Genomic DNA, 14,492 nt, shown 5'->3' on the forward strand with positions numbered 1-14,492 from the left:
TTATTCATCACTGAATCAAACATAGGTGTTTAATGTCACTGGTAAATCTGACTTTTTGGGTCATTGATGACGGTTGCAGTTTTCGAAAAAAGCAGCTATTTCTCTTTGGGGTATGCATAGAACATAATAGAGCATAAACGGGCTGCCTGTGACCTTAGCATGGGCTTCTGTCATTGTAGGAGAACATTTCTGGTCAGTGGCCACTGTTTACAGTTTGTTAAAATCAACACAAATGTACAAAACACTCATGAATAATTGTGAACACAGTATTTGAATGGATGTTTAATAAATATGCATTAAAAATATAATTACAGTAATGAAGTTACAGCTGAAATTTTAATCCAGCCCTTTAGAAATATTAAACGTGCTTTTCCTGATTGTGCATTTTTCGCACAGCAGTTGGGTAAACATTTTAAACTGGAAATCTAAATTCCTTATATAGTTTTGATTTCATTTAACTAAGCGTGTGTTCTTTTTTGGCAACAATCTTCTTTCTCTTTGTGAAGAAGTGAAGCTCATTTTATTCCATAACTGTTACTTAGAAGAATTTTGATCAGTTCTGTCATAGGACTAATGAACATATGGGATACCAGATGAATAATAAAATGTGACCCGGAAAGACTAGATTGTGATTCTGGTTTCATCCTATGGTACTGGATCAATCATTTAATTTGTTATTTCTTTTTTCTCATCTGTAGAATGGGATTAGTCATCCTAACTCTGCCTTCCTCACATGTCATCTATGAGGCTCAGATAAGTTATTATATAATAGGAGAAAGTCCTTTGAAAATTATAAGAAATGTTATATAAATGTAGGGCTATGCTGGGAGTAATTGAAATATTAATATTGAAATGCTAGAGGTGGTGGATTCCAGTCAGTGAATAGGAATGGGATGAACTCAACTCTATGTATAATTACTAAAACCATTTTGATTTTCGGGGAGACTAACTTATATTAACAATGGCAAAGGGCTCAGTCTGATTTCAGTGCTTTGAATTCCAGAAGACGAAGTTTTGATTTTTCTAAGATTGTGCAGAGGGCCTCTATAGATAACCAGGGATGGTTATTGTTATCCTGGACTTAACTACCTTTCCTCTGGATATTCTGAATATCTAGAGGGTCTTAGAAAATATGAGCTACTGCTTTCGTCATGATGTTTCAAAGAAGGCTATTGAAATTTGATTTATAGTATGCAGGTAAGTCACTAAGGTAAATTATCTTAATTTAGTAAGATACTGCTTATGAATACTGTTTTCAAAGGAACTCAAGTTGTTAATTATTTGCTGTGCAGCAAGATATGAAGATAACATTTCATGGGATCATAGAATAATAGAGCTGAAGAGGACCTCTGGGTTATGTAGTTAAATGTCAGGTGGGAAGGTAGTTTCTGCCTTTATTGTTTCTTTTTGAGGCATGCTGTTCATTTTTATATAGCCCTAATTGCTAGAAAATTCTTTAAGTAGAATTCTTCAAGTAGAGCTTTTCTGTAACTTCTCATTCATCTTGACTCTTTCCCCAGGCACAACTTATATAACTCTAGTTCTCGTGTGCTTATGACAGTTTTTTAAGTATATCTTATTCATTTATATAGTCATTTATTCATTTATCATATTATTGGTTGCCTCCTTGTCCCAATTCCATTTGACAACCTTTAAAACATTAAAGACATATTTCTCCCATTCATCCGTTCATTCATTCCCCAAATATTTCTTGGTGCCATCTGTATGCTAGACACAGAGTGCTGGGATGTTGTTACTCTCTCCTCAATGTCAACTGTCTCTTGTCTTATCAGTCAAATCTTATGACACGGTTTCTAGATCCTTGAACTACTTCCCTTCTTGAGATTACAGTCTGCTTTCTGAATGTCACTCTGAAAATGTGGCCCACATATCTCAATATATTCCTTTGGACATGTCTGGCCAGAGCACTATTTTAGGTTACCTTTTCTGTGTCCTGTTGCATTAAGTTGGTGGCCAGGTCATATTCATGTCTCACCTTAAGACTCCTAGGGCTATTATAAGACAGGTCTCTTTTGTTTATATTTGATTAGTTATTTTTTCTATTAAAAATAAATTATTTTTATTATAAAAATACTATATGTACATAGTAGAAAATACAGGAAAGATAATTACTGTTAACTTCATTTTTATTTTTTAAGCATACTTATTAAAGTATAAGATTCATTTAGTAAAGTACGCAAGTGGTAAGTGTAAAGCCTACTGAATTTTCATAAAGAGGATAGATTTGTGTAAATACAACCTAAATCAAGAAATAGAACATTTGTAGTACCCAGAGGCTCCCATTGTGTACCCTCCAAATCACTAGCTTTTTACTCCCAATGGCAATCAACATCCTGATTTATGTTACTATTGATTTATCCTTTCATCTCTTCTTTTTTCTTTTTTTTAAAAAATTAATTAGTTAATTTATTTTTGGCTGCGTTGGGTCTTCGTTGCTGCACACAGGCTTTCTCTAGTTGTGGTGAGTGGAGATTACTCTTTGTTGCGGTGCGCGGTCTTCTCATTGCGGTGGCTTATCTTGTTGCAAAGCACAGGCTTTAGGTGCACGGGCTTCAGTAGTTGTGGCATGCGGGCTCAGTAGTTGTGGCTTGCGGGCTCTAGAGTACAGGCTCAGTAGTTGTGGTGCACGGTCTTAATTGCTCCGTTATCCTTTAATCTCTTGATGGACACTTAAGTTGTTTTCATGTCGTGGCTATTTAAATAATGCTGCAATGAACATGGGGGTGCAGATACTTTTTTGAGATAGTGATTTTGTTTCCTTCAGATAAATACTCATAGGTGAAATTGTTGGATTCTATTTCTTAATGAATTATGCCAGATTTATAGATTGAAAATATATTCTGTCATTCTGTGTGTTGTATTTTCACCTTCTTGATAATGTCCCTTTTTTAAAAAAAAATTTATTTATTTGCCTGTGCCAGGTCTTAGTTGCAGCATGAGGGCTCCTAGTTGCAGCATGTGGGATCTAGTTCCCTAACTGGGGATTGAACCTAGGCTCCCTGCATTGGGAGCACCGAGTCTTAACCATTGGACCACTAGGGAAGTCCCAATAATGTCCTTTGATATACAAAAGTTTTAATTTTGATGAAGTCCAATTTATTTTTTCTTTGGCTGCTTTTGGTGTCATAGCTAAGAAATCATTGCCTAATCCAAGGTCATGAAGATTTACAATTATGCTTTCTTCTAAGCATTTAAAAGTTTTAGCTCTTACAGTTACGTTTTTGATCCATTCCTACTGGGGTTTAATTGGGAGTCCTTAAGTCTGAGTTTCACAGGCGATTGTGATGTCCAGACAGGATTAGATTTAGAAAGGCCACACCTGTTAAGAGAGATCAGGGATTGGCAACCTTTTTCTGTAAACATTCAGATAATACTTTTGTCCTTGCCTGCCATGGTCTCTGTTACAACTTTAGCTGACCCTCCATATTTGTGAGTTTGGCATCCGCGGATATAGCGGGCCAACTATTCATTGTACTGCACCATTTTATATAAGGGACTTGAGCATTTGTGGATTTTGGTATATGCAGGAGGCCCTGGAACCACTCCCCTGCAGATACTGAGGGACAACTATACTCAACTCTGGTGGTGTAGTGTGTAAACAGCCAGAGATAATAGACTAATGTGCATGGTCAATTTGGCCTGCAGGCTGCTATAGTTTGCAGACCACTGGACTAGGTAAATATTCATGTATACTTTATTTTTTTGGTTTGAAATTTTTTATATATTTACATTTTAAAACTATCTGGAAAGTATTTTGGTATGTAGTATGAGGGGATAATCTAAATTAATTTTTCTGTTGTTTTCCAGTTGTCCAGATGTCACTTGTTGAATGATCTCTTGGCTCCCATTGCTTAATTCATTGATTCAACAAATATTTATTGTGTGCCCATCATATGCCAGGCATTGTAGGTGCTAGGTATACAGTGAATTAAATAGGCATGGTGCCTTCCCTCTTGTGGCTTGCAGCCTAGTTGAGAGAGACAGACATAAAATAAATAACAAATAGATAATTACAAGTTGGGTGATAAAAGAAAAGAACAGTGATAATATTTGGTATGCCTCCCTCTTTTATTATATATTAAATTATTCCCTGAAGACTTCCTTTTAGAATATCTATTCTATTCATTGATCTTTTGCTCATAGTGTTTTATATTTATAAAACACTTCCCTTCCTTCCATTTTTCCCTGGCTAACTCCTGTTTGTCCTTTTGCTCTCAATTGAAACATCATTTCCTCTGAGTACCCTTATCTCCTTAAGCTAGGTTACTAGCTTTGGCTCTGTGATCTCATAGCATCCTCCTCTTCCCTTTACTTCATACCACACTTTGTTAAAGTTGTTTATCCACTTGTTTATATCTCCCCCAGTGCCCTGTTGATATTTTGAGTGCAGTTACAGTATCTGTCTAGCTAGCTGTGTTTGAAGTTTTTAGTACAGAGCTTTACACTCTATAGCTGCTTTATAATTTGTGGAATTAGTTGTTGCTTATTCAGTTTTTCTATTTAATAGGTTTTCAAATGATTCTTTTCAGTATAATTAAGTTTTTGAACCCAATTGCACCTGTTGGTACTTTTATCCCATTGTGTAGCACGGCAACATCATCTTGACTGTGATACAGCACTGATTTGTCTCCTAACTTTGTGTCATCTTTGTATTTGAGGGCTAGGTCTTCATTTAGTGCCAGATTTTGTTCTCAAAGCTCAAAAAGGTGTACATAAATCTAGTTAGTCAAAATTCTTAAAAGCCAGCTATGTGAAATGTAAGGGCTTTTAGATTTATATGGAAAGGAATTTCTTTCCTCTAACACTTCAACTTTGGGCTTTTAGTGAAAAAGCTGCTGACTCACAGACATAGAAAACAAACTTATGGTTACCAAAGGGGAAAGGCGGGAGGAGGGATAAATCAGGAATTTGGGATTAACAGATACACACTACTATATATAAAATAAACAACAAGGATCTACTATATAGCACAGGGAACTGTATTCAATATCTTGTAATAGCCTATAATGGAAAAGAGTCTGAAAAAAGAATATGTATATGTATAACTGAATCACTTTGCTGTACAGCTGAAACTAACACAGCATTGTAAATCAACTATATTTCAATTAAAAAAAAATTTGCTGCTGCTGCTGCTACTGGGTTTTACAAGAGTGCCGTATATGAGCAGAGGCAGGTTGAGCCCAGAGTGCAGGCAGGGCAGAGCTCTAGCTGGGCCTGAGTAGGATGGAGACCCAGGAGGGGTGGATTGTTGGTTGCTCCAGGAGGCTTGAGTACTTCAAATTAGAGGGAGGTTTGTGTTTTTTCTGTTGCCTGGCTATGATAAATGGGAGCACAATCTTCACTTGTCTGTAGTGTTATGGTGATTTTAATGAGGGCAATATCCTGGTGGTAGTTTGGGGTCACTTAGCTTTAGATCCTATCTTGCCTATTCACTTAAATTTTCTGACATTTTGTGGTGTTTTAGTTTCCTCATTTGTAAGAAATAACAATATCTACCTTAGATTTTTTTGGAGAAGATAATATATAGAATACCTTTCAGAATTCTATCACTCATAAATTTTCAAATGAATCCAAGGTCTGTAAAGAAAACCTTAAGCTGTTAAATGAACCTAAAGCATATAACTTCTCTGGGTTACATGGATACCTCTTGTAATCTGTTAGTTTTGTATAACATCTTTAATTCTACTGAAGTAAACACATGTAATGCCTTGAAGTAGTCTAGACTCATCACAAATTGTATTGAATATTTCTGAACATACAACCGTCTAGGAAGGAATAATGCAAAAAGATAGTTTTCTTTACCTTGAAAACTCTTTAAATTTGTATGGTCATGTGTTATCTTGTGTATCTTCAATTCTTTCCTTTAATCATAGGATACTTTTGAGCTGAGAAATCTTTACAGAATGTTTTTGAGTTGAACCCCACTTTACTGACAAGTTGTATGTAAAACTTCTGCACATTAAACTACATCTCTACTGATTTTGAGTATGAAGTTGGAGATGGATTCTCAAAAAATATTTAACCTTAGGTATTAAAACAAAAAAACCTTAAGGGTGAAGCAAACCTTTAAAATAACATTTCTGAAAGGAAAATGCTTACTTTTTGTTCAAATAGTCTGGTCCACCATTTTGCTTAAGTCTCTAAAGAATATCTCTAAGACTTTCTTAACTATCTACCTTTGTGTAGAATTTGAAATTCCATTCCAATTTAAAGCACCAAAGAACACAGAGACCACACATCCCCTTTGTTGTTATTTCTCAGCTCTATGGAGACAGTGTCAACACAGTTAAGCTTTATGACATATGTTTTAGTCAGGGTTCTCCAGAGAGACAGAACCAATAAGATGTATATACATTTAGAAAGAGATTTATTATAAGGAATCAGCTCATGCAATTATGGAGGTTGACAAGTCCCAAGATCTACAGTCAGCAAGCTGGAGACCCAGAGACCCAGGAGAGTTGGTAGTGTAATTCCAGTCTGAGTCCGAAGGCCTGAGAACCAGGAGAGCCCATAGTGTAGTTGTAGTCCAAAGACTGGCAGGCTTAAGACCCATGAAGAACTGATGTTTCAGTTTGAGTCCAAAGGCAGGAGACAACCGATGTTCCAAGCTTAAAGGCAGTCAGGCGGAAGGAGTTCCCTCTTACTAAGGGGAAAGTCAGCCTTTTGTTCTGTTCAGGGCTTCAAGTAATTGGATGAGGCCCACCCACATAAGGGAGAACAGTCTACTCAGTCTTCCGTTTCAGGTGTTAACCTCATCAGAAACACCCTCACAGACACATCCAGAATAATGTTTGACTAAATGTATAGGCGCTTGATGGCCCAGTCAAGTTGCCAAATAAAATTAACTATCACAACATATGTCAAGATTATTGTTGTCCTCAGTGTGTGAGCAGCATTTCCCCTCATGTTCTTAAGGTGCTTGCAGCAGTCCAGCTACCTTAATTTCACAGGTAAAAGTACAAAGGCAGGAAGGAATGAGTTTCTGTCCTGGTCTCCTTTTGAAGAGTATCAGGAGAAACTTTGGCAGAAGCTGACTTTCTCTTAGGCATCATTGGCTAGGATGGTGATCATGTGCCCAAGCTGCCATGATCCAGAGTCAAAATGGTGGAGCCAGGAGATAAATCTGGAGGGTATGACTCCAGAGCCCATGCTGCTTCCACTATAACATGCTGCCTCCCTGCTGGACCTGTAGGTACAAATGCTGGCTCTGCCACTACCTAGCTATGGGAACATGGACAGATTACTTACTTAGTCCCTCTGTGCCTTAGTGTCTTCACCTTTAAGGTAGGAATATGTTAGTACCTACATCATAGGGTGGTTGTGAAGATTAAATGAATGAAGGTATGTAAAGTACTTAGAAAAGTACCTGGCACTTAGTGAGTACCCACTAAAGGTTAGCAATTGTTGCTGCTGTTGTTATTAACTATATGATCTTGGTCAGTTTACTTAACCTGCAACTTGCAGTGCTAACTCTCTGGTCCAAATCATAGACATCTCTGAACTGTACTATTGTTAAGAGTTTCCTAAGTAGTCTCCCTGCTTCCACTTAAAAAAAAAATTACATATATGTGTATAATAGTTTTATTGAATACCATACAATATAAAAATACATACATATATAAAAATATATGTATATTATATATAATATATAATAGCATTATTGAATATCATACTATTCCTCCGTTTCTGCTTTCCTTTTGAATTTCTATTATCTTATTTTCTACAAACGGATTAATCTTTTAAAAAACAAATTGTGACACACCCCTGATCAAAACCTTCTACTTGATCTTAATCCTATCACATTCACACTATTTACCGTGGCTTACAAGACCGTACATGATCTGGTCCTTCCTCTCCTTTCCAACTTCACCTTGTAACATACTCCACCTTGTTCATTTAAATCAGCCACGTAGACTTTCTTTGAAAATGTGAAGCTTATATCCATTTTCACTTTAGGGTTTTTGCCAGAGCTCTTCGCTCTGCCTGGGAAGTTCTCCCAGATCTTCCTCAGGGCTGACTCCTTTGGGCATGCAGGTATCAACTTATGTCACTTCCACAGGGAAGCTTTTCCTCATAATCTATAGGAGTCCTCAATCATTCCCTAGCATAGTGCTTCTCAGTCTTCAATGTGCATATGAAACACCTATGTGTTTTGTTAAAAATGCAAATTTTGATTCAGACCCCTAGGGTAGGGCCTGAGATTCTGTACTTCTGTTGAGCTCCCTGGAGATGCCATGCTGTTGGTCAGAGGTCCTAGGATATCACTCTGTTTTATTTTCACCAGCATACTGATTATTATGTGATCTGTTGTTGCTCTTTATTTAATTTTTTGTCTCTCTTCCCCTTGACTGGAGGGAAGGCTCCATAAGGAAAGAAATTTGTTTTTAATTGTTGTTTCACCAGTGGCATGAATAGTGCCTGAGCTATAGTTGGTTCTCAAGAAACCTGAGTGAATGAATCAATGAATAGATTTATCCATGGATTTTTTTTTTATTATCATTTTTTTAACATCTTTATTGGAGTATAATTGCTTCACAATGGTGTGTTAGTTTCTGCTTTACAACAAAGTGAATCAGCCATATGCATACATATATCCCCGTATCTCCTCCCTCTTGCATCTCCCTCCCACCCTCCTTATCCCATCCCTCTAGGTGTCACAAAGCACCACACGGAGCTGATCTCCCTGTGCTATTCGGCTGCTTCCCACTAGCTATCTGTTTTACATTTGGTAGTGTATATAAGTCCATATCCATGGATTTTTAAGTTATTTGTATAATAGGATTATTGTGAGGAGTAAAACAAGTAATTATGTTAAGTTACTTAACCTAGTCCCTGGCACACAGTAGGTGCTCAATAAATGTGAGCTGCTATTATTAGAATTTCCTTCTAAAACTGTTTTGACAATTATTTTTAAAACAGTGGTTCTTAATCAGTTTTTGTTCACTTGTTTGAAAATCTGAAGGAATCTGTAGTATATTTAGAGATCTTACCTCAGAAGAAATGCAAAAACATACACACACACAATTTTCTTTTAATTTCAGAGGGCTATCAGACCATCCCCCCCCCTTCCCTGCCAGTTGACTTGTCATGGACCCCAAGTCAAGACCTTGTTTAAAAAAAAACAACCTACGTGTATATAACAATTCTTGTTAGGGCTGTTAGTGACAATTTGCCTTTTTCTAATTTCTTTTATAATTGTTGCTGTTGAATTGCCTCTTCTTTCTGTGTTATAGGTTACCATGTGCCATTAAGAAGAGCATAAATGTGGTTTATTATATTAATTATTATTTTTTTAAAAATATTTATTTATTTATTTGGCTGTGCCGGGTCTTAGCTGTGGCACCCGGGATCTTCGTTGCGGCGTGTGGGATCTTTTAGTTGTGGCATGCAGGATCTTAGCTGCAGCATGCGGGATCTAGTTCCCTGAATAGGGATCGAACCTGGGCCCCCTGCACTGGGAGCAAGGAGTCTTAACTACTGGACCACCAGAGAAGTCCCTGTTATATTACCTATTAATGCCATGAGATTGTTTAAGTGGAACATATTAGCATAGACTGTAATACTGCAGAACTTCAGAAGAATTTTTTTGTTCTAAACCTCTGTCTTCAGATGAAAACTTAAATATTGGGGGAAATCACTTCTTCCCCTGCCGATAGCACCCCCACAAACAGACAAACATGGTGTATATCCCTGAAACTTGCCAAACTAACTGTAAGAAGCATGCCAAGCATTAAACCCACAGAGTGACACAGGACAAGAAGGGCAAGGACTCTCTGAATGCCCAGGGAAAGCGGTCTTATGACAGGAAGCAGACTAAGCTGCTTTTCTGGAAAAAAGGCTAAAACTGCAAATGGAGATTGTGCTGAGGCTTGAATGCATTGAGCCTAGAAAGTGCTGCAGAGTTAGAGAGTGCTGACTGTTAAGACCAGCAAGCATTTTGAACTGGGAGGAGATAAGAGAAAGGGCTAAGTACTCCAGTTCTAAACTTCATCTTTTGTTTTATTGTGAAGACAATAAAATCTGGAGGTTATGTTCACTTCAAAAAAAAGTTGAAGCAGGGGGAATTGAAGTAATAACAAATACACTCAGAGCCTGGGGAAACTCATTTATTTTCCTTGGGGAGAAAAATTGAAGTAATTGTTAAAATACTATCTAGAAAGTTATAATAGATTATTCAGACGCTAAGACATCATGATATTGAGTAAATCTTATAACAAGTGGACTATGGAGTATAGTGGGATCTTCCTTAAACTTCGTTTAGGAGAAAGTAGTGAAATAAGGTACAAAATTGAGGTATTAGAACAGCGCAGACTTTTTGTGCCTCTAAAATCTTACATTTATGTTTGTAGATTAGTTTGTGGATCTTCAGAATGGCATTTTCCCACTGTCCATTTGGAGCACAATAAGACAAATTAATACAAATCAAAATAATATGGCAGCAGCATCACATAATTTGTGTACACTGATGCAGTAACAGATTTAATTTAGGGCAGCTTTTGAGAAGTCTTTTGTGATTCAATTTATACAGCTGCTGTCCAGGCCTAAGCTGGCCAATCTCTCAGCCTTGAGTATCTTGCCTGACTGATTCTCTCTTTCTTTTTCTTTTTAAAAAGACTGATATTTTTTAGAGCAGTTTAGGTTCACAGCAAAATTCAGAGGAATGTTACAGAGATTTCCCATATACCTCCTGCCCCCCACATGTCCCCTGTTATCAATACTCCCCAGTTATCAACATCCCATACCAGAGAGGTACCTTTGTTACAGTCGATGAACCTACATTGACACAGCATCATCATCCAAAGTCCATAGTTTACAATGGGGTTCTTGGTGTAGTACATTCTACGAATATGGACAAACGTACAATGACACATATGCACATTATAGTATATTTTAGGGTATTTTCACTACCCTAAAAACCCTCTGTGCTCTGCCTATTCACACCTTCTTCCTACCTACCCCCTCCCTTTGTTTACTACTGATCTTTTTACTGTCAATAGTTTTGCCTTTTCCATAATGTCATATCATTAGAATATAGGACCTTACAGTATGTAGCTTTTTCAAATTGGTCTTTTACTTAGTTATGTGCATTTAAGTTTTTTCCATGTGTTTTCATGGTTTGATAGACTCATTTCTTTTTAGTGCTGAATAATATTCCATTGTCTGGATGTACCAGTTTATTTATCCATTCTCCTACTGAAGGACATCTTTGTTGCTTCCAAGTTTTGACAATTATGAATAAAGCTGCTATAAATATGTGTGTGCAGGTTTTTTTGTGGACATAAATTTCCAGCTTCTTTGGGTAAATACCAAGGATAATGATTGTTGGATTGTATGGTAAGAGTATGTATAGTTTTGTAAGAAACGGCCAAACTGTCTTCTAAAGTGGCTGTACCATTTTGCATTCTCCCCAGGAAAGAGAGGTCCTATTGTTCCACATACTGGGCAGCATTTGTCAGTGTTCTGGATTTTGGCCATTCTAATAGGTGTGTAGTGGTATCTCATTTTTTTTTTCTTTTTTTTGGCCTTGTCACATAGCTTGCATTCCCTGACCAGGGATTGTGAAAGTGCCAAGTCCTAACCTCTGACCACCAGGGAATTCCTTCTCATTGTTCTTTTAATTTGCATTTCCCTGATGACATATGATATGGAGATCTTTTCATATGCTTTTTTGTCATCTGTATATCTTCTTTGGTGTGGTTTCTGTTAAAGTCTTTGGCCCAGTTGTTTTTTTTTAAATTTATTTTATTTTAGTTTTAGTTTTGGCTGCGTTGGGTCTTCGTTGCTGCGTGTGGGCTTTCTTTAGTTGCAGCAAGCAGGGGCTACTCTTCGTTGTGGTGCACGGGCTTCACATTGCAGTGGCTTCTGTTGTTGCGGAGCACGGGCTCTAGGCACATGGGCTTCAGTAGTTGTGGCACGTGGGCTGAGTAGTTGTGGCTCGCGGGCTCTAGAGCACAGGTTCTGTAGTTGTGGTGCACGGGCTTAGTTGCTCTGTGGCATGTGGGATCTTCCCAGAGCAGGGCTCGAACCTGTGTCCCCTGCATTGGCAGGCGGATTCTTAACCACTGCACCACCAGGGAAGTCCTGTTTGGCCCAGTTTTTAATCAGATTGTTTATTTTCTTGTTGTGAGTTTTTAGAGTTCTTTGTATATTTTGGATAATAGTCCTTTATGAGATGAGTCTTTTGCAAATATTTTCTCCCAGTCTGTGGTTTGTCTTTTGAGATCATGGCATTGTCTTCTGCAGAACTGAAGTTTTTAATTTAATGAAGTCTAGCTTATCAATGATTTCTTTCATGCATTGTGCCTTTGGTGTTGTATCTAAAAGGTCAAAGCTATACCCAAGCTCGTCTAGGTTTCTCCTATGTCTCCTGTATTTCTCCCATGTTATCTTCTAGGAGTTTTATAGTTTTTTCTTTTACATTTAGATCTATGATGCATTTTGAGTTAATTTTTGTGTAGGGTTTAAGGTCTGTGTCTAGATTCATTTTTTTTGCATGTGGATGTCCAGTTGTCCCAGCATCATTTGTTGAAAAGTCTTATCTTTGCTCCATTGTATTGCCGTTGCTCCTTTGTCAAAGATCAATTGGCTATGTTTACATGGGCCTATTTCTGGACTCTATTATGTTCCATTGATCTATTTGTCTATTCTTTTGGCAATACCACACTGTTCTGATTATTGTAGCTTTATAGTAGATCTTAAAGTTGAGTAGTGTCAGTCCTCCAATTTTGTTTTTCTCCTTCAGTATTGTGTTGGTTATTCTGAGTCTTTTGCTTCTTCATTTAAACTTGAGAATTATTTTGTCAGTATCCACAAAATAACTTGCTAGGATTTTAATTGAGATGCCTTTGAATCTATAGATCAAGTTAGGAAGAACTGACATTTTGACAATATTGAGTCTTCCTATACGTGAACATGGAATATCTCTCCATTTTTAAGTTCTTTGATTTTGTTCATCAGAATTTTGTAGTTTTGTTCATATAGATCTTGTACATATTTTGTTAGATTTACACTGAAGTATTTCCTTTTTGGAGGGTGCTAATGTAAATGGTATTGTGTTTTTTTTTAAAAAAATATTTATTTATTTATTTTGGTTGTGCCAGGTCTTAGTTGCAGCATGCAGGATCCTTTGTTATGGCATGTGGGATCTTTAGTTGTGGCATGCGAGCTCATAGTTGTGGCATGTGGGCTTCTTAGTTGTAGCATGTGGACTTCTTAGTTGCGGCATGCAGACTCTTAGTTGCGGCATGTGGACTTCTTAGTTGTGGCATGAGGACTTCTTAGTTGTGGCATGTGCACTCTTAGTTGCAGCATGCATGCAGGATCTAGTTGCCCTACAAGGGATCGAACCTGGGCCTCCTGTATTGGGAGCACAGAGTCTTACCCACTGGACCATCAGAGAAGTCCTGGTATTGTGTTTTTAATTTCACATTCCACTTGTTCATTGCAGGCATATATGAAAGCAGTTGACTTTTGTATATTAACCTTGTATCCTTACTATAATTACTTGTTAGTCCCAGGAGTTATTTTATTGATTCTTTTGTATTTTCTGTATAGATGACCATGTCATTTGGGAACAGACCATTTTATATCTTCCTTCTCAATCTGTATACCTTTTATTGCCTTTTCTTGTCTTATGGATTTATCTAGTACTATGTTGATAAGGAGTGAGGAGAGGGGACATCCTTGCCTTGTTCTTGATCTTAGTGGGAAACATCTAGTTTCTTACCATTAAGTATGATGTTTGCTGTAGGTATTCTTTATCAAGATGAGGAAGTTCCCTCTATTCCTAGTTTACTGAGAGTTTTTATCATGAATGTGTATAAGTTTTTTCAGATGCTTTTTCTGCATTTATTGATCTGATCATGTGATTTTTCTTCTTTAGTCTGTTGATGTGATGGATTACATTAATTCATTTTAAAATGTTGAACCAGGGACTTCCCTGGTGGTCCAGTGGTTAAGACTCCATGCTTCCACTGTAGAGGGCATGGATTCGATCCCTGGTCAGGGAACTAAGATCCTGCATGCCACATGGCACAGCCAAAAAAAAAAAAAAAAAAGAAAAGAAAAAAGGTTGAACCAGCCTTGCATTCCTGGGATAATTCTCACTTGTTTATATTGTGAAATTCTTTTTATACATTGTTGGATTTGATTTGGTAGTATTTTGTTAGGGATTTTTGCATCTATGTTCACGAGAGATATTGGTGTAGTTTTCTTTTCTTGTAATGTCTTTGTCTTATTTTGGTATTAGGGAAATGCTGGCCTCATAGAATGAGTTAGGAAGTATTCCTTCTGCTTCTAATCCTCTGAAAGAGGTTGTAGAGAATTAGTATAATTCTTTAAATGTTTGGTAGAATTCACCAGTGAACCCATCTGTGCCTGATGCTTTCTGTTTTGGAAGACTATTAATTACTGGTTCAGTTTCTTTAATAGATGCAGGCCTATTTAGATTGTCTGTTTCTTCTTGTGTGAAT

At 37.2% G+C, this 14,492-nt stretch overlaps 1 protein-coding gene and 1 pseudogene across 8 annotated transcripts in view; both read left to right on the forward strand.

The window, feature by feature from the left end:
• Window positions 1-14,492, forward strand: part of AFG1L (AFG1 like ATPase) — a 226,869-nt gene that overhangs the window by 27,935 nt on the left and 184,442 nt on the right. The window lies entirely within an intron of this gene.
• Window positions 9,699-10,005, forward strand: LOC115866956 (large ribosomal subunit protein eL42-like; annotated as a pseudogene).

Source organism: Globicephala melas, chromosome 14, assembly GCF_963455315.2.
Source record: "Globicephala melas chromosome 14, mGloMel1.2, whole genome shotgun sequence".
NCBI lineage: Eukaryota > Metazoa > Chordata > Mammalia > Artiodactyla > Delphinidae > Globicephala > Globicephala melas.